At 34.4% G+C, this 26,094-nt stretch overlaps 1 long non-coding RNA gene across 1 annotated transcript in view; it reads left to right on the top strand.

Annotated features, from left to right (window-relative positions):
• LOC125320387 overlaps positions 1-22,382 on the top strand; it is a 52,867-nt gene extending 30,485 nt beyond the window's left edge. Inside the window, exons 5-7 of the long non-coding RNA XR_007201097.1 lie at positions 12,303-12,415; positions 13,063-13,228; positions 18,146-22,382. This is a non-coding gene — a long non-coding RNA (uncharacterized LOC125320387). The remainder of the gene's footprint in view (positions 1-12,302; positions 12,416-13,062; positions 13,229-18,145) is intronic.
• Positions 22,383-26,094: the final 3,712 nt, after the last annotated feature.

Here is a 26,094-nt window from a genome sequence, read left to right as displayed (position 1 = left end):
ATATTGTGATCCACCTGGTCTTCAATTCTTTCAGAACCTCAGGAAAATTGAAAATTTTGGTGGGAGTTATGTATTGAATGTGATTAAGAGACAAGAAATATTATTCTACTCTGTGTGGCCTTTCAAAGGTCTTTAAAATAACATTGATGTTATTATAACATTCAGACTTATAATGCAAATGATAAAGAATACACCTAGTATTTCCTGGGTGAATATTCTTAATTTTCAGATGAAAACTATGACTGATCACTCTCCAAGTGATTTCATTGACCAACAACATATCATTCTCCTTTAATTCATATTATCAAGGCTATTGGTGATGATTTTTGAATACTTTCGATGGTTTCCAAGTTCAACTCTATTTCTTCAGGCATATTCTAAATCTTCTTTGAAGACAGAACAGGAGGGTATGAGGAGGAGAATCTTTTCCCAGGTTATCAGTCACACTCAGCTCATTGTCCTCTTTCAAGGTCAGAAATCAATGTCACTTTTGGTAAGATAAAATGGTTTTATAAAGATTTGACTGTATAAAATAATAAACTTTTGCTGTTCAGATCTCTCTGCTGGCCATAATCATAATTAAAAATGCAATTAATCTATTCAGAATTATTTTGCTTATTGGCTTTCTTGAAATACCTTTCAAAGATTCTATGAAAAATTAAAATCTCAGTTAAATTTTAAAATGCATTGGTCCTGCTTTACAATGTTTTGTAATATATTAGGCTGTTATAAAAGTGTTCTATTCATTCATACTGTGAACCAGTGCCTCCACTTAGTACTATTATTTTAAGTTATTCATTAAGGACTGGAATCTGAGACAGTCACATTTTCAGTAAGCATTATTAGCTTTAGATGATACTACTGAGTGATGATGAAATAAAGATTAACTGTGTTGCCAGCATACCTGTGATGTATACTAGGAAGACAGATTTGTCTTATTCTTAAAATCTCATGAGGAGTAAAAGAAATGCTCAAAAGTATCATTATATAAGGGCATTACATAATTTATAAGTTTGCAAAGTAATGACAGTAAGAACCAGAAAAAAAAGACAAATTTCATTTTCTTGGTGTAGAACTGCATCCAAGATTTTTCAGAAGATAGGTGAGGGTTTTTCTCCTCTGTATATTGCCAGTGCAATGCACAGTATAAATGCCAGAAAAGGAGAAAATAGTACTTTCTGATTCTGATCCAATAACCCAGGTAGGCAAAGGGAAAGGTCTTGCAGCTGACTTCACTGCATTTTTACAGCAGATGTTGCAGTCTGATCAGAGTAGGATTTCCTTATCTAAATAATTGGAATTATAAATATTTTTAAAAGTATTCTCTCAGTCAGCTCCATAGATGGCTTCCATCACCATTGCATGATACGCTACTAAGAAACACAGAAGAAAATAGAAAACTTAGGTTTAAAACATGCTGGTGGATATTTCTTCTGAGATTAAGTAACAGTTAACAGTATAACAATTGCCTAGTGAAAGATAGAGTAAACTTTGAGAAAACTGCAAACATAAGAAAACTTTCTAAGAAAAAAGTTTGAACAGCATTATTTAATGACTAAATAAAACTGAACCGAGAAGTCTGTACTGAGTAAAGAAAGCAATTCAACAGGATTTCAGGAATACAAATTAAACATTATGACTATGTTTTTTCAAATGAATAGGTAAGAAGCATTAATTAAACTGTTTAAAAATAAATTAGAAACACATGCAGACATGCTGTCTCTCCCTGGAGGGAGGTAGATGGAATAACAAGTGTCTGCCACTTTGAATTTGCCAACAAATCCATACAATAGGCAGAAATAAACCCCACACTTTATTGTACTTCTTAGTGATTTATTGTTTTTTAATCCAATTCTTTGTCATTTGCTGGACTTCTTCTTCAATAATGATACTATGTTCCACCATATGGGTTTTTTCAGCTAAAATATATAAAAAAAGAGGTGCCAGATTAGCTTTGAAGATCAAGCAAGTAAGAAATATAATGACACCAAAGATTGAAATATATGGAAAAACAATAAGTTAATAGAATAGCACCTTTCTGCATTCAAGCAGAGCTGTAAAAAGTGAAACACAATCTGAGTGCAGTTCCTGTGCAAATCATAATCAATAACTGTAATTTTTAACAGTATACTTAGGTTTTTGGGGTCATCATTGATTGTTAATATTTTATCTGTTTTAACACAAGTACATAAAAGGACAGTGTTCTGATGAGTGTTTCCTCCTGGCTCTGAAAACAATTTTACTGTACTGAGTTGCTAGAAAATTTAGTAGGTGCAATAATAATGTAACTCTTTAAAGCATATTGATGCACACTTAAAGCACAAAGTCAGATTTGCTCAAATCAAGTAGACTTGAAATTTAATCTATTTCTTATTCTGTGGTGATTATGGGTATCTCAAAGTATTATGATAAAACTATGCCTTTAATTTATTGAAAAGATAAGTGAAAAAACCAAAGCTGGTATATGTAATAGTGCAGTGTAATAGTGTCTCCTGTTAGGAGACAGAAAACTTATATAAACCAATACAGAAGCTGAATTTAAGTCTTCATTTAAACAGAGAGGAAAAGCACATAAAATTCTTTTCTGTTAGGATGGAAGGTGACTTAACAATGACTTCAAGCCCCAAAGTACTTATGGGGATCAGTAGAAGGACACACTGTTCAGAGAATTTTTCTGAATACTTAATTTGTTTTATTCAAGGAATTTAAATCACGTACTTCCCACTACAGCTGTGTGATTCTCACTAGTATTTATACTGACCTTTTAATTGTTATAAAATCATGCATTTTGGTACAATTATCATTAACCTGCAAGCAATAACCTTTTACATGTTTAAAGTGGTTGCAGTTCTTGTTATTATAGACCACTTTCAATGCTGTTCATTTAGTATGCTGTGTTTTTAACACAAATGTAATCCACTCTGCATTTTCCATTTAAAATGCATAAGGCAAAGTGCATCATAACAGGATGTAACTATGTATTAATCAAATTAGCACAACACTTCAAAGGCCCTGGCTTTTTACTAGGCTACTGTTAGACCACAATTCATGATGGAAAGCAACAGTGTAATGAAAGGCTTGGCAAGGGAGCTGTTTATTTTCTTTCCAGAAAGATATATTGTGGGTTAATTTTCATGATGGGAAAAAATGTGGAGGAAAAGTAACAGTAAACATTAAGCTAAAGCACAATAAATGCAATTTAAAATACTACCGTGGGTTTGCTATTGACAAGTATAAATGTAGTAATTAGTTGATGACACAACAGAGCTTGAACGACCTATTGTTTAATTATTCAAACTTCAAGATACAAACAAAGAAAAGTCAGATTGTTCAATACTCACATTGTGAAACAGGAACAGCTGGGAAGGTTCTTCCCTCATCATACATTTAGCTTACTATCTAAACATGAGACCCTTCAGCTAATTCTTTTTAACTACCATTTCTCAACAATTTCAAGTGTACACTACCCAATTTCATTTTATGATCATTTTAAATTTTGTTTCAGAATATGAAATGAGGTAGTGTGTCATACTGACTCCTGCATAGAGTAGTCATGATTAAGGAAACCCAATCTAAAACACTTCTAGTGAACCACAGCAAAGCATCAGGAATGCATAAAGAAAGTGTCTGCATTGCTCTCCTCACAATGTAATGGCTTGTAAAATGTAAAAATAGTTTTCTTGCTTAAATTTATATTCTAACATCATTAGAGTTCCAGCTAAAATTAAAATGGTTTATGCTAAATTTTGGAATTATTTTTAAAATTTGTTCATATGTATTTGTTCCATTAACCCATTTCCATTTTTTTCATTTAAGTTTTTAGGCTGCAGGGTAGTTTGAAATTCAGTCTGAAAGTCAGGGATGATACTCCCATTGACTTTAGCTGCAGCAGGTCTGAATTAATGTTTTCATCTAAGTCTTCCCTAATGCAGCAATAACTTCCTTGTCTTCCAAATCCAGTCATCCACTCATTTGTTACTCATTTGTTTATTTATGCGAAATTTTACACATGCAAACTATTAATGTTGTTTTCTGAATCAGTATGTAGTCATTACACCCACTACTGTTTTCTGTTTATTCCCAGTAGATGAAGGAAATAGTACTCAATCCTCTTGTTTATGTTTTGTAAAACACATAAGAAATCTTTATGGCTGTATCTCTGTTTTTATTATTGAAGTGCATTAGTAATAACAAAGTCTGTATGAGCACCTTTTTGGAGATGCTGAAAATGACTGAAATTTATCCTATGGAAACCTGCTTTGACATACTTGATTTGACATGCACACAGGCTCTTGCTAGAGAAAATCACTAAGGAAATGTTATTTTAAGTTATGATGGTAATGCTTCCAAAAGGAAGATTGAAGGTGACAGGATAAATCTTTAGGAACCTTTCAATTATGGAAGAATGCAGTCAGTGCAAATTCAGAAACTGTTCAGAGATTAAAAATATTAAAAATAGAATCTACCTCTAAGAGTACATATATTCCTTCTATGTGATATCTATACAGGAGACATAGCACATATATAAGAATTTTATATGAATGATAACATGAATTTGTATTAGTTGTCTTTATATGGTGGATCTGAGCATGAGGTAATACAGATTTCAAGCAGTACTGGAATCATCTGTTGCTTAAAAGCCAATTTAAGTTATGTTTTGAAGAAGAAGCGTAGTATTTAAATATATCTTCTGCAATCTGCTAAAAAATAAGTAAAAATCTACTGAACTGGAACCCTAAATCAGCCACATTCGCAATCCTTAGTGTTTGATGGTTTAATGTGATATTTTTGATAATTTCAGGATGTATTGGTTAGTTTGTTTCTCTTTCCTGCTTGGGAGTAGCTAGATTACTGACAAAAATCCTATATATATTGACATAGATGAATGCAGTCACATAAAAAGTAGCTTTTGTTATTGACTGTATAGGAGAACTGTGTGCGCACACACGCAAATATTTCCTTTGACTATAAAAATTTCAACTATTCAAATCACTCCATGAGATTTCATTGCACCTGAAGAGCTGGTGTCCAGTAATTTGATACACACTCGCTGCAGTATTCACATTTAGTTCTGACCCTATGATGTGCTATATAAGAAATATTTTCATCTGAAAATCTCCAGCTAACTTTTAGTTTAAGTTTTAACTTAAGCTTACAGGTTAAGTTACTTTTTTGTGTCATGTCCACCACAATGACTTCACAGAAACTTCCTACATATTGTCTAAAGGTATCCTCTTCTCATTGTGAATGACTAGGATCAAATATGAGGATAAATTTTTATCTTAGTTATGAAAAACTCTCACAGTTATGGCTGAATAGAATTGTCCTTTCAAAGAAAGGGAAATTTTAGATGGGAAGACCTACAAGGTCATTCAGCTATCTCTTTGTGTCATTCTCTGTGGTATAATATTCCTATGTTCCCTCTAGATGAGATTTAAATCATTCAAATCATTCCATCATATCTCTAGAGAGAGTCTTTTTCATATTTAACAGACCTTGAAACATGAGAATATCTCTTTTTTTTTTAATTACATGTTTTCTCAGTTTTATTCTTTCACTTCTGGGCTGAATTTTAGCATAATGTATTGCTTATCAAAACAGGAAGAGGATAATTTTTTCTGCTATAAACTATGAATATTATTCAATATAATTGAATATTAAGCTGTAATGAAAGCAGGACATTTTGGAGGTATGTGTTCAGTATGAAAATCTTACAAGAAAGAAAAACCAATTCTGAATATTAGGCTTCCTCCTAAAAATTTGTGTATTAAAAGTCCAGTGAAGTTTCAGATTGATAAAATATTTATGGGAAAATAAATGCAGTACTTTGAAATTTCTCCCATAGAGAAATACAGCAATGGTTTCTGGAACAGGAGCAGAGGACTCATACTTCTGTGCCTTTCTCAGGGAGAAGGGGACTATCCAGTCAGTGCTTCACAAAAAGTAAAAATCATGCCAAAGCCTTGATGCAGAATGCATGTTCTATAATTTATCTAGGGAATCAGGTTGCCTGAACTAGGCTTTTTAGAGCATTGAAGTTCCTCCTACACCAACACCACAAGAACGGAGAACGTGAAGTTATTTAACTGATCTATGTATGAGGGTGCGAACAATTTCAGCAGTTATTGCTGTTCTGGTAGGGAAAAAACAGTGTTTTTGAAGCTGTTTATCTCTCATACCAATATTCGTGCAGTATAGATCAGATGACTGAAGGTGCAGCATGTCAGGGAGAATTATGTTGCTTTAGCAGAAGGTAGAAACATTTTAAAATTAATTTAAAAGGAGGGGAAGAACAGTACTGGTGATGACCAGGGTGCTTTTTATAGGAAAGACCGCTTGGTACTGAGAAAAATGGTATTGTATTTTATTTATATAACTTCCCTTTGGAAAGATGGCTAGAAGAACTCTTCCAAAACCAAGAAGTAGATTATGTGGTGAGAATTCAAGTATCTCTTCAAAAGAAGATCACATCCAGGAAAAATCTTCTTTAGATTCTTTAAATAAAATGAAATTTTCAAACTCTTGAAATTCTTCTTGAATCAAGTGCTCCATTTTGTCATCATATTTATTTTCATTTCCCCCTCAATAAATTTCAACCCTCTCTGAAATAATGTAGTCTTGAGTGAAATTCTTCTACCTTTATTTATATATAAAATGAAGGCATCCCATATTTCAAAAATATTTATTATTAATTTCATCATAGGCTAAAAGCAAATAATCTCACCCCACCCCACAGGAAATTTTCAAGACACATACATCTAGCTTGCGTCATGTCTTAGGTGCAAATATATTTGGTTTACCTATTACATTTAGTGTTCTGTTTAAAAATATCTCAGAAAATTAAATTTTTAAATGAATAGGAGAGGAACCTTCAGGACTTTTAAAAAAATCATTACTTAGGACACACAACACATATGCAGGAAATTGTGCTATTTATTTTTACGTTTCAAACCACTCAAATTCAAGTGCTAGAGATAAGAATAAATAAACTAATTTAAAATAAAATCCCAAGTGTCACTGAAGTTTTATTACCGTAGGCTTGGAATTATCTCAGATGCCAGACAGCTATATTTCAAATATTCACACAATTTGCCATATAGAAACTGTATACTTGTCCAATTCTTCTTCAATCTTAAGGTTTGTAAATCTCCATAAAATCAAGCCAAATCTAGTACTTATGTTTCTAAGTAAAAAAAAGAGTTGCAATCCAACTACTTTTTTTTAATATAAGGATATCTTCTCAAGATATAAGCTGAGAAGGATACAGCTAAGATTCAATTCTAAACATTAATGCACATTTCTGTGTCAATATTTCAACATTTCGACCATGCTAAAACTTTAAGAAGTTTAATCTAAACCTTTAAGTTTATCAAATTCTCTTGTTAACACATGTGACTTTTACTTCTTCTTTAGTTAACTATTCAGAATGTGAGATTTTCAGTATGTGCTTGCATAAAAATGCACTAACATCTCTTCACCCTGAATATGTCAAAATGGGACTTGTTTTATTAAATTTATAAATTTTATGAGGGAATCCTCTGTCCTTTAGACACGTCCTCCTGTTTCTCTGTATGGTATGAAAGTATGAAATGGATCAATTAAAACAGAGTTTTAAAACTGTTTTTTAGAGTTTGGTGAATGCAGAGATGAAAACCCTCCTATTACAGCCAGTTTGACACTTTGAGGTTCACAGAGTAGCAAATGCAGTTCTCTTCTGTTTTATGATGGCTGAAAAGCAAATTCTGATTTACTTGATCTGCACACGAACTTTTAGTCATAAATGAGCAGAAGATAAAATGCAGCCAGGTACTGAAGGCTTTGTTCTACAAAGCCAAGAAGGCTTTTTTAAAGAATTGTTTTGCAAATATCTTTCAGTAAAACAAAATAGCCTTTCAGTGAAGAAATTTTTCTGTTTCAAACTTTAGTAGGACTTTTGCCATCAAAGTTTGCTTTTTTCAATAAGTTATCAAAATGTCAATCTATGGCAAATGATACTAGGACATCCAATAATTGCGGTGTTTTGTTTTAGCTCTAGCTGTATCTAATTTTTGTCTTTTGATATCTCTCTGTTGGGTTTTTCTCTTCCAACCAACACATGTTGCCATTGATATGTAGTAGCCAGTTGGTGGCCCTGAAGATTTACTAATGTGATTGCTGTTCTCTTTGTTGTTCTCCCCTGGGTTGCGACATGACAGGTACCTGCAACAGTTCTAAACAACTTGTTACACATGGATGGGAAGGAACTTTGAAAAATTTCGCTGTACCCTTTCTCTCTTTTGTTCATACTGTATAAAGAGATGCTAGCTATTTCTTACTTGCTTTCAGTCCTGGTAGAGCAGGACAGAACTGGCAATATAACTAGAAGTCCTGCTTGTGAGCTGTCAAACCCAATTCCCAGAGCAGAAGGCTTAGATAACGTCTGGTGTCCATCTAAAATGAAATGAATCTCTGAAACTTTTGGGTAGTTTTGGTCATTGTGAATATAAATGTGCTGTAGTCAACTAGTTAATATCCTACTTAAACAAAGTTGACTTAATGAAAAAACTCTGATTGTATACAGCTGTATACCATTAATATTTTTGTACAGAGCTTTTAGCATACAGGAAGATATAAAGTAAATGAACAATACATGACCTAAGACAATACATAACTGTTTCCTTAGTTCCAAAAATGCATTTATTGATTTTGCTTTCACATGGTCAAGATAATACAAACATTTGTCAGCGTCATCCTTTAGCACTCAGCCCATGCAGAGCTATTAAAAGTTACCCTTATAGATCTCACCACAAATAAAATGCCATTGCAGTACATACCATTACACCCCTCCTTCAGATTTACAAATAAATATGGTCTTCACAGAGTAGCGTTAGCAGTGTTAGAATACTTCAGTTGCTGTTGGTAGCAACAGGCATGATAATACTTTTGGGATGAATTATGTATTAATTGTTTTGTTGAAAAATGGAGATGAACTTTATTTATGGCTGGGTTTCTCTAAAAGGGTTACAAGGGTTGCTCTTCTATTGTGCACAGCAGGTTTTCAAATCAATATTTATACATTTTCTGCAATGCTAATGCAAACCTATCCATTTGTTAAAATAAACAATAAGACCTGACCTATTTACAGTGCTTTATATGTGTTATACCAGCTACTCTATAAACATCACTGTAGAGAATCAACACTATGGATTCAGTGGTGTAATTTATCAAATATGAAATCTGAAAATTTAAGATCCCATTCTGTGGTCTTTTTATGTATGTAGCTCTCTGAAGTGGTGTGGAGGTCTGTGTGAGAATGGGTTACAGGACTTCATGATATAATTGCTCTCCCCCAGAATTTGGAAACTTATTGGAAACTTGAAAACCCAGACTTAGGTTCAAGGATCAGGCCACTTTCTCTGCTAATGCCCAGAAAAAGTAGCCCTTTTGAATCCAAATTTATACCTTCTGAAGATATAATTCATGTCTGTGAGAATATATCTCCATTCTAAATTGCTAGATTTCTTAATACTCTTCCCATCACTCCTCACCTTTGACCCTGCAGAATCACTGCCTACTGAAAGGAGAGGGGGTTTTAGCCCACTTGGCTCATTCATCTTTAAATCTTTTCTTCGATCTTCTTTCCCTTTTAAAACCAGGAGTGCTGACAACTGCACTGAGTGTTAGCTGAGCGAGTAGCCTTAATTTATCTTATTAGAATCTGAGCCCCAACCACCAACCTCATTTCACCTCAGACCTTTTCCCCACATTTATTAAAAATGACTTATGTTCCTCTCAGACAATTTGCATAGAAAAGATATGTCAAATGCTTAAGTGTGATGGATCCCGAATTCAATAAACCCATATCAAAATTTTCACTATCTCATAACATTAAAAATTAATTTTAGATATATAATGAGAAAAGTCCTTATATTATAAATAAGAGCTGTAAGTAGCTGTATTGAGAAATTTCATTTTTCACAGTGTGTGACTATGGAGGTGTATAACACCGAGATTGACTGATTCTTCTGTCATGTTTTGGTGCAAAATAAGAGATATTGCACTGACCACAACTATATCTAGAGAAGATTTTGATTGATATATTTGAAATAATAGATTCGATGTTTGAAAATTTTTTACCAAGACCAGTTACAGCTTTAAAACTAGGTACACAACTATCCTATAGACCATGTATTTAGTATTTCCTTATCTGTAAAAGAAGTTTAAATGTGTAATTTTTAAAAAATTAGCTATTTAATTTTACACTGGTAGAACATAGTAGAAGACTGGTAGAACAGACATATTTCTCTTTTTTAAAGTCAATGTTGTGTTGGTTTACATTCTCCAGGGATTTTCTTTAAGGAAGATAAAATTGGCAATTGAAACACACTCACGAGAATCCAAAAATAGATATTTAAGGTCAAAAAATGTCTTCATGATAGGCAAGACTCAGGTTCATCCCACTTAACTTCAGTTCCTACAATGTTCCAAGGTAGTTCTACAGCTTTCTTCTACAGTCACCATAAAAATCAAAAGGATAAGGAGTTTCATCTTTCATAATATTGGTGTCAAAGTTACGTGGATAGATTGTTGTTCAGATGCTTGAGTCTCCCCACTGGCTATGAAAGAGCACAAACAGAGGTATTATACTGGTTACATCAGCTTAAGACAACTAAAACTAGGTGATGAATCCAGCCGGAAACCACTTGAATATTGAAACCACACTGGAGCTTTAGGCTCTTACTATTCCAATAGGGGAATGATGGAATTAATCACTCTCACTGATGGAGTACTAACCAATAGTTCAATTATGGACTAAAGATGACTTGTCAAACATACAATATTTCCATTATAATTATCTAAGTCTATAAGCACAGACTTGACTGATCTCATCTACAGACCAGGTTCAGCTCTAAGGTGAATATGCAGAGCTCCTTTAAAATCCAGAACAAGCTGGCTGCTCCACCCAAAGAATGGCAAGAAGCAGCCACAGTCCTGCAGTAGCACCATCTTTTATGGGCTAAATCAGCAGCAGACTTACAAACGTAGATTCAAGATAAGACTAATATTGAAGGAGAAATCTTGCTTAAAGATATTGAGCATCTCTATTTCTTTGATAAACAAAAGACACTAATAAGGATTTGATGAAAAACAAAGAGTTTTTATATGTACATAGGCATAATTTCCCTTGTAAAAGAATGAAAACTTATTTGCTTTTTCTTCTTGAATATTAAATATGTTACTTAGGGAAAAACCAATAACCTCAGACATAAGTACCTTTGTTGCCAATATTTTGAAAGTATGAGGCAAATAAACAACAAAACCAAGTTTTAATAGTCTCTTTAGTTCTCACTGCTCTTGTAATTTTTATCTTTGTTTTTTTTTTTTCTTTAAGATAGCATTCAACCTTCTGGCTAGAGTTAAATTTAAAGATGAACTTAAGATTGGTTATTAGGAAAGTAAAGTGCTTAACTTATTTGAACTGATTGCTGATAAAAAGCCTTTCAATATCACTTAGTATGCACTCTAAACACTCGACGGACAGAAGATACAAGTGCTCCCTCACTATAGCGAAAAGAGGCTGACTGTGCTCTGAAGTTGCTGTCCCACTGGCTACAGTTGACAAGACCCCTGTATTATCTGTTCTGCAAGTGGAGCACTCATATTTATCGTTGCAGGAGCTATCATTGTTACTTTTTCCCATATCATATTTAAGGAGACTGCTTAAGATATCCACTTCTTCCTCTAATTCGAATGTGACATTAAACGAGGTAATTTGTATTCACTATTGACATAGCCAGAATACAGAAAAAAGGAAATTATTTGTAGTGTTTGCCAACAGAACCATTGTGTGATTTCCTGGGAAGTAACAACATCATCAAGTTTTGTGCCCTTATATATAAAACATATATATATATATATATATATATATATATATATGTCATTAGCCAAATTTGGAACAGTCCATCATGAAAAAAAAAGAAAACTCACAAAAAGTATGTACATGAAAAGTGGAGGAAAAAATTGCAAGAGTATCCAGCAGCCTTTACACTTTCTGTTATGTGTATTCTCTAGTTATAGAAAATGGAATTATGCTGGTTAAGATTCATTTAATAATACCATTCTCAGAATAGTTTCTGACAAACAACTGAATAAGAGTAAATTAAAGGGTAGGACTGTCTGTATTATTCAGGACTTTCTATTACATTTATGGTCCTTGCTGGTTTTTTCCAACCATTAGAATTAACACAGAAATACAGATGTGTCTATGCAAATGAAATGATGTATAAAACAATCTCAAAAATGAAATACTCTGTCTCTTACAGTTTCTCTAAAGGCATCTGAAAAGAGCACTTATCTGAAATGTTTTTTAGCCATCCGAAATATCTTTTTATCAATGGAATTGCTCAAAAATTGGAAAACTGGCAAATCATTCTGTGTAAGTCTAGAGAGTTCATAATTTTTGCTTTATTTGATAACTTCTATAAAAATGTTGAATGTATGAATAGTTTAGTTTTTATCATGAATCAGTATTCCAACCTTCTTTTGAGGATTGTTGCACTTTTTATTTTCTTTGTCTTTTACTTCTACCTTCCTCCCTCTCTTTCTGTGTTTTTTGTTTCTTTAATGTGTTTTTCCACTTAGAAAATGAAAAGTCTTTGTTTCTTTGAAAGCTAAAAGGGTCAAAATAATGTGAAACCAAAAGTATAAAAAAGAACATTCAGTTTCTCTAAAGAATAGAAAAGCCCCAAAAATTTATAAATTGGGCCAAAAGTCTGTTTTTTAAATACATACTCATTTTTGTTGTCAATCTGAGCACATGATTTTTTTTAGACATTATTACATTTTTTGGTAAGGATTTTGACACCATGTCAGAATTGATAGCTAAAAGTATTAAAAAAATGAAATTCCCTGGTAAATAATTTTAAATTTGCAATTTGTATCATATTGCTTACACACATGAATGTAAAGCTGATGACTGAAAATTGGAAATACCTTTGTGTAGATTAACTTGAAATTAACATTGACCATGTCTTAGAGGTCAAAACAGGCAGTTCTAAAAATTTATTCAATTTTCCTCTACAGATGTGAAGTGCAATGCAATCTTCCTGATGTACAGATGATAAAGTGCATAGAGCCAAGCACAGGTGGGTTTTACAGTTGGGAAAACCAGCAGGAAACCATCTCATGGACTCACGCGCTGCCACTCTACAAGGCTCAGGCTGCTTGTGCTGTGCCACCTCTGCCCCGGGTACCCGAACAGGGATGGGCTCGTGGCCACAGCTGTGCCTGTGGCAAGCTCCCCAGTGCTGTTCAAGGGATTTTAGGTTGATGTTGCCTTTTGGCATTACCTGTACAGCTGTCTAAAATCCCACAGCTTTGGAAGGGGAGCACATCATCTAGTATGGCTGTCTGCACCTATTCCCCACCTCCCTCTCCATCCTCTTCTGCAGCAGAGTGCTAACCCTTGTGGTGGTGTGGAGGAGCAGGTGGCAGCTATCTAATGTCTTGCTATGAAGCCACATGGACACATTTTTCCTGCATGCAGACACCCGAGGGTTTTATGCCTTTAGCACAGGCCCATCTGCTGCTCTCTGCTGCACATGTTGTAGAGGATACTAGTGCTTAAAGAAATGGGCAGTAAAACTGTGGCACACATACCTGGGACCAAAGCATCAGCTGACAAAGAGTTGGGGGTGCTGTGCTCTTTCTCAAAAGTTTCAGTGTCTGCCCCAGGTTATGAACATGGTTTTGAACTATGCTAGAATTGAAGGATTTAATATTATTTCTTAATTCATATTTTGATTATTTTCTTAGAGATGTATTGTATATTCAAGTACTACGCTGTTCTCTCTGAGGTTTAAATTTTGGAACATATTGAGATATAAACTCTGTATTTCTCTCCTTCTGCACATGACTAACCCAAAATAGACCAGTAACATAGAGGAGAAATCTGACAGGTATGCTTCAAATGTGGTATTATATAGGAAAACTACATTTCAACTACTACATTATCATAGTATGTTACTTAGATCAGTTTAGGCCTAAATAATTCAAGACAGAAAACAAAGACCAGTATTTAAGTTAGTTTCTAATATTCTGGGTGATGATCTACCCTTGTGGAGTTAAACACTGATTTTAGCTAGCCTTGGACTGCTTTTCAGAAAACCACCTCCTTGTGAAGCCTTCATCTCCTCAATCATGTCCATGATCTCCTAAGAACAGATATGTGGGAAGAATCACACTCTGCCACTTGTGAAAAGACAAAACCTGCGTGTGTTTATACATGAACGTGAAAGTACCAAATCCAATACAATTTCAGCAAATACAAATGACATCTTCTACTTTCCTGACTTTTTTAATTACACTAAGCTGAGCAGATGATACTCCTCCAGAAGTTCTGAAGGTCACAGACTCACCCTTGATATCATATATCATGTAGAAGAAAATGTGAAATAGGCAACCGTATATAAAGTATTAGATTTCCCAAAAGAGGAAACCTTTTCAATTGATCTGTTGCTAGGTCTTTAATTAAGAAGAACAAATCCACACCCCAAATCCTCCATATTGTTACACATATATATTATTATATCCCAGAAACCTAAACTCTCTAAACCCGGGGTTCCAACATTTGTCCATTTCTTTAATCTAGAAATTTGTTGCATTTGAGATGTTTTTTCTTTTTCTTTTTCTTTCTTTCTTTTTCTTTCTTTCTTTCTTTCTTTTTCTTTCTTTCTTTCTTTCTTTTTCTTTCTTTCTTTCTTTCTTTCTCTTTCTTTCTTTCTTTCCTTCTTTCCTTCTTTCTTTCTTTCCTTCTTTCTTTCTTTCCTTCTTTCCTTCTTTCCTTCTTTCTTTCCTTCTTTCCTTCTTTCTTTCTTTCTTTCTTTCTTTCTTTCTTTCTTTCCTTCTTTCTTTCTTTCTTTCTTTCTTTCTTTCTTTCTTTCTTTCTTTCTTTCTTTCTCTTTCTTTCTTTCTCTTTCTCTCTTTCTCTCTTTTTTCTTTCTTCTCTCTCATTCTCATTCTCTCTTTCTCTCTCTCTTTCTCTTTCTCTTTCTCTCTCTTTCTTCTCTCTCTTTCTCTCTTTCTTTCTCTCTCATTCTTTTTCTCATTCTCTCATTCTCTCATTCTTTTTTTGTCTTTGTCTCTTTGCCTCTTCCTCTCTTACCCTCTTCCTCTCTTTCTCTCTTTCTTTCTCTTTTTCTCTGTTCCTCTCTCTTTCCCTCTCTCTTTCTTTCTTCTTCTTTTTTTTTTTTCATTGGAGGAATAATTGCAGTTCTTTTCAAATCTCCTAGGAAATTTTTCAGCTATGTAAAGTTATAACAAGATGTGACATCCAGTCCTAGCTAATCAGTGTTCAACATAGACCCACTATTGCAGTGCAGGGGGTGGCACTTTCAATTTGCCCGTGACACTGACCAGGTTTTTAAGGAACAGTGAGTGAAGGGAGAAAATAGCATAAAAATGCTTAAATTTTTATAGAAAAGGTATAACTTTGTAAGAAAGCACTATCATAAATTCAAAAAAAGTATATCTTAATGATACACTTAGAGTAAATCATTTGCCTTGAGAGACAGGAGGTCTCTGGTGACCTGTATGGCAGCCACAAGAGACTACCAGGCTAGCTACTTTCAGCTAAATGTACTCTCATATTAATATTTTAAAATGCCATAATGCCTCTCTGAAAACCTCAGAGGACAGATACATCAATTTGCGAGGTCTTCACTCCAGGAAATAGAAACAGGGATAATCTGCCATTAAAAGAAATAGTTCATTATGTCTGCTTCTTGGGAGCACATAAACTATGTCCCTCACATACTTATGTTGCAAATCCTCACTTTAATGTGAAGGGAAACACCATGCCCCAGAGCTTTATTGTCCCACTGTTTATTAGTACAAAAAGGTTTCTTGTGGTATGAAATCTTAAGCTTGTTGCAGTAATCAATCAGCTTCAAAGAGTCTCTTCCCTAAGCCAGAATCATTACAAATAAATCAATTAAACATAAAGTTTCTATTTTCAGGAGGATCACAATACAGAATACCAGAAGTGCATCAGTGCACCATAGTTAGAGAAAGGGATTTTACTAGGTTAAACTGTTTTTTCTTTCCAAATCCCCCCCCCCTTTTTGTTTTGTTTGTTATGTTTTGTTTTGTTTTGTTTTGTTGCAAAGAAAAAGAGGTTTATTTTTTATTTCAGTTAAATCTAGAGTATTCCCCTCTTTATTGCCTATTTCAATATGAAAAATTTATATATTTATGAGAAAAATAAAAACTACTTAATTTATCTACATTTAGAAAGGAACGAGAAATTAATTTGCATTGTTTTGGCTATTAAGGACACAAAATCAGAAAGGGATGAAATTAAATTAAATATGTGAATAAAAAAATTCATGTTTTATTGATTTACCTGCTGGAGGAGGTACCAGATATTAGGACATATATGGAATTTTTTTCCTTGAGGATTTTTGGTTTATTGATGCTCAAATATGTTCCTGAGATTTCCCATGGCGAGAAAAAAAATCAGCAGTGACACCAATATTCACTCCTATTCTGTTCTATTCTATTCTATTCTATTCTATTTACCAGTTTACTAATATTATCACCTTTCTTCAGTGTATAAACTGGCTACTCACTAAAATGTTTTGATCATCTGGATTTTAATTTTCTGGGATAGGAATGGGTGTGTGGCTCTTTAAAAACACATACATACAGGTTATGTTTATTTTCATCAACAACATGTCAAAGAAGGAGTCTTTTTTGTCTTGATATGGGAGGTGATGTTCTGATCCTGAGAAAAGTGATGATCTTAAGTTTCAAATTTCATACAGTTTTATACTGACTGCTAATTGCAAAATACTTTTGATGTATATTCTGCATGTCAATGTTCTGAGGAAAAAAGGTGATTTTAAGTGAAATAGAGCTGCTGCTTCTGAGCTGCTTCTGCTGTGCAGGTTGGAAGCTATGCTGTAAAGGATTCAGAAAAAGACAGCAGAGAGAGGACAGTCTTTGATGGAAACACTCACCCACATAACTACAGCCAGTTGCTATTTCTGACACACAGGTATCTTGTGGATAAAGTAGATGCATGGTCATTTATGCCTGCTGGGCGTAGTCTTGTTTTTCTGTGTACACAACCTGAGATTTACTAGGTAGGGCCTCAGGTCTGATTTATAACAACTACTAGGGACTGCAACAGAACTGTACTCGAAAAACTAAGCTGAAGGCTTGCTGAAGGCTTGCTTGAATCAGGTGTCTAAATAAATCGATCATTTTTGTTCGACTTGCAGTTTAGACTCGGTTTCGACAATTTTCTCCATGGACAAATTCAGAAAAAATATTTTGTTTTGGATCACCTCAAACAAAATTGTCATGTGTATTTACTGCACTGATGTCAAACATTTTGTTCCAATATACCAGGGAACTGTACTTCTTGTCTGAGCACCTAGTATTGAGGAAATTTCGACCTGAACTTAGAGTTCCTTGAAGAGTACAAAGAGTACATCTTCCACTGCAAAAAGCAGCTTTCTCCTGAAAAATGATGCATTATCAGCTCACAACTCTGCTGATACAACACAGAAAACAGCTCTTGACTTGATGGCAAAAGGGACAAACTGATTCAATTGCAGTATTCATTCATGGCCCTTAACACGGTTTCTGAGTTGTGGACAATAATCACCCTTACTTTCTAAAAGCAATTTTTAAGGCTACATAAATCTGAACAATTTTGTAGTGGTGTTTTCACTTGCTATAGGTGGAGCTCAGGATTTGCAGGTTTGTCAGTCAAACCATTCAGTTAATTCCTAATACTATGTAGAATGAATCAGTATCAGAGAAACAGCTCCTAAAGTTCTTAACTTTTTACTTTGTTTCCAAGCAAGGTAATCTCGAGACAAATTGCATTATGCCTGTAGTAAAATAAAAAGTCAGGTTTCCAATATCACCTGGATATTTGGCACAAACTGAGTTTGTGGCATTCTTACCTTTTTATCCCTCACAGGCATATTTCAGAGAAACAGAGAAGCATGGATCCACTCCAAATAAATTCTAAGACTACATAGTCTTGCAGAAAGGGGGGACTGTTTAGATAGTGTAGCTATGATCTTGCAAATATTTTCAGTAAGAAAAAGATTCTGGATGGAAAGCAAAGAAATGTATTTCTTGTCTCTTTTAGTCCTGATGGAAACTCGTTGGAGAAAATCAGTGTGGTTCTAATGATGGAGCTCATCATCCCTGCAGAATTCAGTAACAAGAACTACAGCAGTAGAAATTGCTGTCCTTAGTCTGCTGGAAAGAAGATTTCCTAGAGCCAGGAAATCAGGTCTGAATGCATGAGTTTATATTCTCCAGTCGAATTCCCCACAGTGAATCATGTTCATGCCCTACCATCTTACATCTTAGAACAAGATCTCCAGAATGGCGGGGGAATTTCCATCCTTGAAAATTTTAAGTCTGGACTATAAAAAATCCTAAACATTCTGGTTTGAACTCAGTACTGACCATGTTTTAGGCTGCAGGTTGAACCAGATGCCCTCCCAAGGTCCATTCCAGACCAAAAGTTTTTGTTATTTTACAGTGCTAGCACCTGCTCTAAAAGAAAGACAAAGACACAGGAATTGTCAGAGAAGTGGAGTTCCTGCCAGGATTTCTACTTTTTATAGTAGTGCTGTTTTGCTGATCCTGGCAAGACAGTGGATAAAAAATATCGCTATGAATAAAAAAATTGCTGTGAATTAACACAATCAATCAATCAATTAATTAATTAGTTCTAGAACGATGACGAGTAGAAACAAAGATGAGACAATATTTGTGCAAAACATATGTGCCATGTAAAGCACAAGAAATATTCAATCTTCTTAGAGCTACCACAATTTATCAGTTTACCTAGTCATATATCCATGATTGCAATGCTTGTAAAATGGCAGCGCTGAAAATAGCTGGCCCCAGAGGGCTTTCAAGGCTAGTGATGCCAAAGAATTAATTTACACTGAGATATGAAATTAAGGTTTTGTTCCAAGGTGAAAGGAGAATAAAATAGCATAGTGGTAAATCTGTGTGAAAGGAGCCGGCATCACAGCAAAGCTATCTTCCTTTATGAAAAACAAAATAAGCTAAAACGGTTCAGTAATATCCACTAGTTCCTTGATACATAATACACTGTGCATATGGTGAAATGTCAAAGTGCTCTTCCAGACCCACAAAGGAAACAAAGGTACAGAAAAACCTCTTACTATAACGCTAATACTTCCAGGGAGTTGGCACTAATTCTGTCACTCTATTCAAAGTATAAGCATTCAGCTACATTTTCCTTTGACTTACCAGATGGTCCTCATAAGAGAGAAATATACCTTTGAATTAATAGCATACTTGCTGTTTTTGCTTATTTCTCTAAGGTAAGGTTGCATCAGAACCTCTAATTGCTATAATACACCTGGTCTGATAATAAACAAAACAAGTTAGGGATAGAAAGAGAATAGACTTGTGGTCATGTTAGGAGGCTTGTTACGTGCTTTGTCTGAACGCTTGAAAGGCTTCCACAGATGTATCACCTTTGGAATGTTGGATCTTCTGACCCTACCACTATAAAAGATCCTCTTTATGCAGCTGAGTGATAATAGAGAGTTTCGTTAATGAACACAAGGTACCATTTTACTTTCAGGGCCATGTACTTTATTTATTTATAGGGAACTTATTTGCACATGTAGACTGTACTTAACTGTCACCTTGCTTAAGCTAAGAGTGTAGTATATCTACAAGCTGGGGACTTGTTTCCAGCAGTCTGAAGTACACCTTGTTAATGTATCTGTGAGCTAAAATCTGTATTTTGAAAATAAATGCCTACTTCTTCAAGATGATTTTGCCATGAAGAATTGCTGATTGATCTTCTGAGGACACACTGAGAACTACCCAGTAGAGGAATATTAATTTAGATGAATTCTAAGTGCAAATTTTTGCCTTCATTAAATGTCATGACAAGCCCACTATATTTGATGTTTTCAGATTCGTAATATATGGTTTTCTGATAGGTACACTTCCATAAAACAGAATTTAGCTCTGTATCATTGAATAGTACAGCATTAAAATAAATAACATTTCTGCTCCTTCAGGTCTTGCCTGTGAAGTGGTATCTCTCAAATTTTGCTACATATATTTTTCCACTTTTGATGATAAGGATTTTATATGAAAATCATTCATTATAGAAGAATCATCCATTGATTTCTGAAGTTTTTATATCAACCTTGATTGCATTATCAGAAAAATAAAACCTACTTTGCTTAGAGACAGTGGCGGGAAGAATTCACAAGGACTGTTACTATGACATCCTTCCTGTGACTCTTGTAGTTCAATCATGTACCCCAGTATATTACTGCATGCCAGAGAGCCATTAATTTCATCAATTGTATTTTCAAAATGTTTCTGCCTTTTGTTTATTAACTCTGGTACATGCTTTCCTGGTGCTTGGTCCATGCACCTCAAAGAAGCTCTCACTATCTTAGAGTGGATGACACACAGAGGAGCTAGGGCAGTTGTTATGGTGTCTCAGCATCTGAATTTGCTGCATTTAAGTCAAGGAATGCTTGCTGGTAACTGTTACTCTGTTAGTTTGAAGTCTGACTGGAAAAGCAAAACCTGAGCACATAAAATTATTTGTCATATGCAGAATATAATTTTCTAGAAAAGAACTAAGTGAAGGTAAAGGGATATTGTGTATAATATATACAAAGATTAGATCAGAAGGTGTCTTTTTCCATCAGCCTGCAAGTTTTTCATGGAACTACTATTTTAACAAAGGATATTAGAAGACCATCCTAGCCAAAGATGCTCTTACAACCAAACTTTTTGCTTGGTTTTTAGGAGATCTATACCCATGTAGTCTTTCTTTCTGAATTTATCTTTAAATTTACTGTTTTATTTGGAGACTGGACTTTAATTAGCATAAGGCTTTCTCCTTCCTGCATTAATTTAAATGTTTCTCTTCCCAGCATACCCCTCCATGGCCCTTAAACAGTTAGTAAGTGACTCCCCATTTATACAGAGTGTATGACTTCCCACTATCTCTAGTATCAGTTTGACATTCTTAAGTCTAGAATGTGGCTGTAGTTATATGTATATACCCACTATAAAAAACTGTGCAGTAAAACTAAGCATAATTCAAAATTTTAAACAGAATAATTTAATATAGTTTATGATTTGCTGCTGACTGAAACTCTACCTGTTAACAAATATTTTGGGATGACAACTGAAATGGCATGGTTGTTACCTAAATCATTTTTAAATAGCTGCCTTTATTCTGCTAGAATGTAAAGGTACCCTAAGGAGAAATATATCTGGACCCTGTTTTTTTAAACACAGTAATTGACTTAGGTTTTTTACTAACATGTTATTAATGCCTTCATACAGGCAAACTCTTCAGCTGCAGCCACCAAAGTACAGCAATTTGTTATCTGAGAAGTAAATTAGAAAGTTTGATTCTTTAGACATTATCTGGAGTAAATAGATGCACAACAGGAAAGACAACTGAGGGCCACATTGCTCTGAAACTATGTCCTTACGGAATAAACGGCACTTAGTGTCTGCAAATGTATCAACATCTGGTGCACAACATGAAGTGGAAGAGGTGGATCATTTGGCTCTGCATTGTGAACTGCCCTGGCAGCCCTTGGAAAAATAATAGAGATGTTACTAAAATGACTTGTGGCAAGGGGCCAAATGCTGATATTTTTCACACAGCTGGACCTACCACTTAACGCAATGAAGTTCGCATGAATTTCAGTACGGGGCATGAATCTATCTATTTATTATATATCCATTTTAATAAACTGTTTGACCTTGTACTTTCTAAGCTTTGAATAAAATCTATTTGATTCACTGCAAAGCTTGCTACAGACATCTTATGAAGTTTGGTATTATTCAATGCTGTCTTCATTTTGCTGCATATAATGGTCCTATTCTTCACCATTCATGAATTATGTAGGTCAGTACATACGCATGCCAGGAAAACCTTTCTAGCACCTCATACAATCATGTGTTTTGTATATGTAATGACATACGTTATTGTGATTCTCTCAGAAATATTTCAGGGAAATACTAGAATGTTGAAATGACTATTTTTGTTTGTCTCCATCTGTATTGTCAAGTGAATTAGTTCTCATGAATGCCACTGTGCAGAGATAGACAAGGAATAAAATAAAAAATGGGGAAAGGTGTGAAACCAGATGCTTGGCCAAAAATAGCTTTGCTATTCATGAAACATACTGCTGTGTTATGGTTTGATTTTGCAGGTTTGTGAGTTTGTATACTCAAGGCTAAGAATTATTGTTCATTGTAAAGATATAAATGCAAAAGTTATTAGAAATCTTCCTGTGCAATGATTAACTAAATAAAGGAGATTAGCTAAGACTCTGCCCTCATCATGTGTACCCTGATCTTTTCCCAAATCTCTATCATGGTTCATAAGCATTGCTGCTGGTAGTCTAGTTCAGATTAAGATTCGAGCATTTCTGGGTTCTGGGATGTTAAAACATTGCTACCAGTGAGAATGAGGCAAAGCTGGGGAACAGTTACTTTCAAAGCTAGAAAAGATTTTTGGATCATAATTGCTACTTGTCCATGCTTCCAAATTTCAAATTTTGTTTAATTTTGATTATTCACTTCATAACACATAAGCACTGAGAAACTGCCTGACTACTTTTTTTTTAATTGTCTTTTAATTGTCTCTGACACGCATGTCTATCAGGTGAATTAATGGAAGGGACAGGTTAGTCTTTTTTTGCTAATTTTTATACCAATTAGGGAATGAAAGACAAAATTTCATGGCTAGAGACAGGGACAGGTGTTCATTTCTTTAATTTTTTTAATGTGTGTTCAAAGACATAAGGAATCTTCAGAAGCTGCTTGGGACCCAAAGGTTTTTAGAGGCATTTCTGGAAGCAACATAACAAACTTACAATGAGGTAGCAAAAAAGCTTTTATTTTTAATTCAGGGTTTACATAACACAGTTGATGCATTCTTGTCTGAAACAAGTCTAAAACAGCATTGAGCATATATGCTAATATATTTTTTAAACATTTATTTTGACAAACATTTTAGCTTTTATTGTGAAGAGTTTTTCAAAGTTTTGAAACACTACAAATCTCTGCTTTAGGAACAAAGCTCTGAAACAAACCAGTGATATATTTACACACAACAAAATGTGTGGGCAGGGGTTGCTGGAGCACTGTTTCGCTGTTTAATCTGACAGTGCTAAATATGGAAACCATAAGTACTCAAGTTCATCCTTGTTAGCATGGTTCACACAGAAAGATTTCCTGGCTTATTGTGGCCACCAGAACACACTTTCTGATGCTATTATCAGCTATCAGTCATTATCAGCTTTCAAGTCATTAAGTACAGTTAAATAGAGACATAGACTATCATCTAAATCCACAGTCCAGAGAAGTTTGGAAATTCCATTTTTTTACCAATCATTGTAACAAAGAAGTAGATCACCCTTTCACTCTATTCCATTAAAATCGCTCTTGATACCTACTAAAAAGGTGCTGACCAGATGAGACAAACACAGGTGGCAGAAGGAGAAGAAAAGCACATTCACTTTCTTGTTCTAAACCTAGAGGGTTCATCTGCCTCCCTACTCTTCTGTCTTCTTACCTGTATAAAAGAAGTGGCTTTAGACATAAACCCATATTGACACTTTAGCGTGCCATAAATTGAGTCTCTCCTGATGGGAGAGAATTTGCTGAAAGTCCTTGCAAGGTGCTTAAAAGACAAAACGAGACATCTTCTGTAGTTTCAATGCTTCCAGATAGTTGTTTATTAAGTCATCTGAGAAACTGAGCCACTAGCCTGACCCAGGTACAGCATGGAGTGAGGAAAAGGAGGAGTGACAGCGAGAGAGACTAATTATCAAGATTTACACAGCCTTTTAAAGACATTTTAACCAATAGTTACTAAAAAACCTACATTATTTTCACTTTCCTGCCAATTATTCAGTAACACAACTAGGAACTGCGGAATTTTCTATCCAATCAATCCAAACTACTGTTACTGAAAAATATGGAGTGGTAGAAGAAGGAGAAGAAGGTTTAGAGAACAACAACAACCCTCCATTTTGGTATTTTTTACTCTTATCTATATACTATAAAGAGAAGCCTAAAACCTCTAAATTTTTCACCCTGTGACAATCTTACATAGTAGTCTATAACCTAATTCACACCACTGTATTTTCTAGCTGTTGTCTGACTGTTGGTAATTTTTTCCAAGGTTTAAAGCTATACCAGTGGTGTCCAGGGGGGTAAAAACCCTTAAGAACAGGCAGAGAAATAATCTTGGCACTCTGGGTTCCTACACCATATATACAATGTGAAAAGCTCAGACTCTGAACCTTATAGTTTGTTTAGATATACAGATCAATCATTTTATATGCAATACACATTTATATGCAATGCACATTTTTACTCATTTTTGTTTGAGTGATAACAATATTCAAATATTTATGATCTAGTTTTTTTGGATAGAGAATCCTCCAGTGTGGTATTTAAGGCATCCTATGACATGTGCTCATTCTGTTGACCACTAAATAGTTTTTTCTAAGTTTCAAACACTCAGGAAGGTTCACCACATCTTTCAATGTCTGTAAGTATTATTTTATAAGTCAAAGTGGTTTTATTTGGTTTTGGTATATAATTTAATTAAGAGGGGCCAACCAGGAATCCAATACTGGTCATTAGCCACTTTCACATGAGGCTGTAAAGCCACGGGATATAACATCCAGCCTCTGTCAGGATTTAATCAGAGACTTCTCTCTCCTTCTGTCTTTTAAACTTGAAGATTTCAGAAAATCACTGTTGGAATCTCTTTCTTCATGCTTTCGTACCTGTCATATTCCATCAAGATCACATATAAAGGCAGCTGTGCACTACTGAAAATCAAAGCAGTATCGAGACTGTGGTGAGGACTGCCAGTTTCTTAGAAAAGCCAGACTAATTTGTCTATGCATGAAAAAGATAGTAAGTGCATCTAGTTATTTTATGATTTCACAGCTAAAGCTCTGTGTATCTGTAAATAAACAAAGATGGACACTTGTTTTGGCAAATATATTTATACTTAGACCACGGAAAGAAGGAATATTCTATGAAAAAACCACAGTTGTTTAGCAAAAATGAAACCTCTTAAAAGATCATATGACCGTTTAGTGTAGTTTATTGTTTGTAAAATGTGCTGACTGTAAGAACATCTTAGATACTCAGATCAGGTCCTAACTATTATGAGATTTGTTCTGAAGCAACTAATAATAATAAAAAGCAGCTCTAGGTTTTTACATATGACACAACTGAAATAGAGGTAAAGAGTGTTTACATTAAATTTAATCATCAAAGACAATTAAGAAAATTTATTTCACAAAATAACATTGGAAAGAGAGAAACATCTAACATTTACTTTGTCATCTCTAATGGTCCATCCCGTGTGGTTTTCTGTCTTTTGAACCAAGTGGTGTTTCAGTTTAGACGGATGTAAGTTATTTTTAAAAGTAAAGTATGGGATTTTATTAGAAATTTGCCTGAGTCCCGTTAGTTTCTTCCCTATGAATCCTTGACATTTTATAGTTCTACAATTAGCCTTTTCCCAAAGGCATTCTTTCATATGGTGATGATAAACTGTTTTTAGTTCTGGAAACAAAGTAATACTAGTCTAGTAACAACAAGAAAAATGGGGTTGTTTCTAGAAATACTCCATATTTTGGTTTACTTCTCTATAGAATTTCACCTTGATATTTGACCCTGTTTTCTTGTGTCATTTTTAATGAAGTAACACCTTATTCCTTCATTTCTTTTACAGTTATATAAGCAATTGTTCAGTATAATAAGAAATTATGCTTCAGCTGAATAAAAATTTTTTGGCTCATTCCTACTATCACAGCAAACGGAGATAATTGCTCCTTTTTCATTCTCCAGCCGTCAGCTGAGCTTGCCTCTCACAGTTTCTTTTTTTCAGCATTCTGACATTACGAGTCTATCTTTAATCCTTTCTCTGAGGCAGACTAGATCCTCTTTCCTCAAAGGAGGGATCAACAAAGGAAAAGGCCTCTGAGTTCCTTTTAGCAGGAGTTTTTACTGCCTACTTGC

This window comes from Corvus hawaiiensis, chromosome Z, assembly GCF_020740725.1.
Source record: "Corvus hawaiiensis isolate bCorHaw1 chromosome Z, bCorHaw1.pri.cur, whole genome shotgun sequence".
NCBI classification, from domain to species: domain Eukaryota; kingdom Metazoa; phylum Chordata; class Aves; order Passeriformes; family Corvidae; genus Corvus; species Corvus hawaiiensis.
Note: the sequence above shows the minus strand (reverse complement) of the source record. Positions and strands in the feature narration are given on the sequence as shown.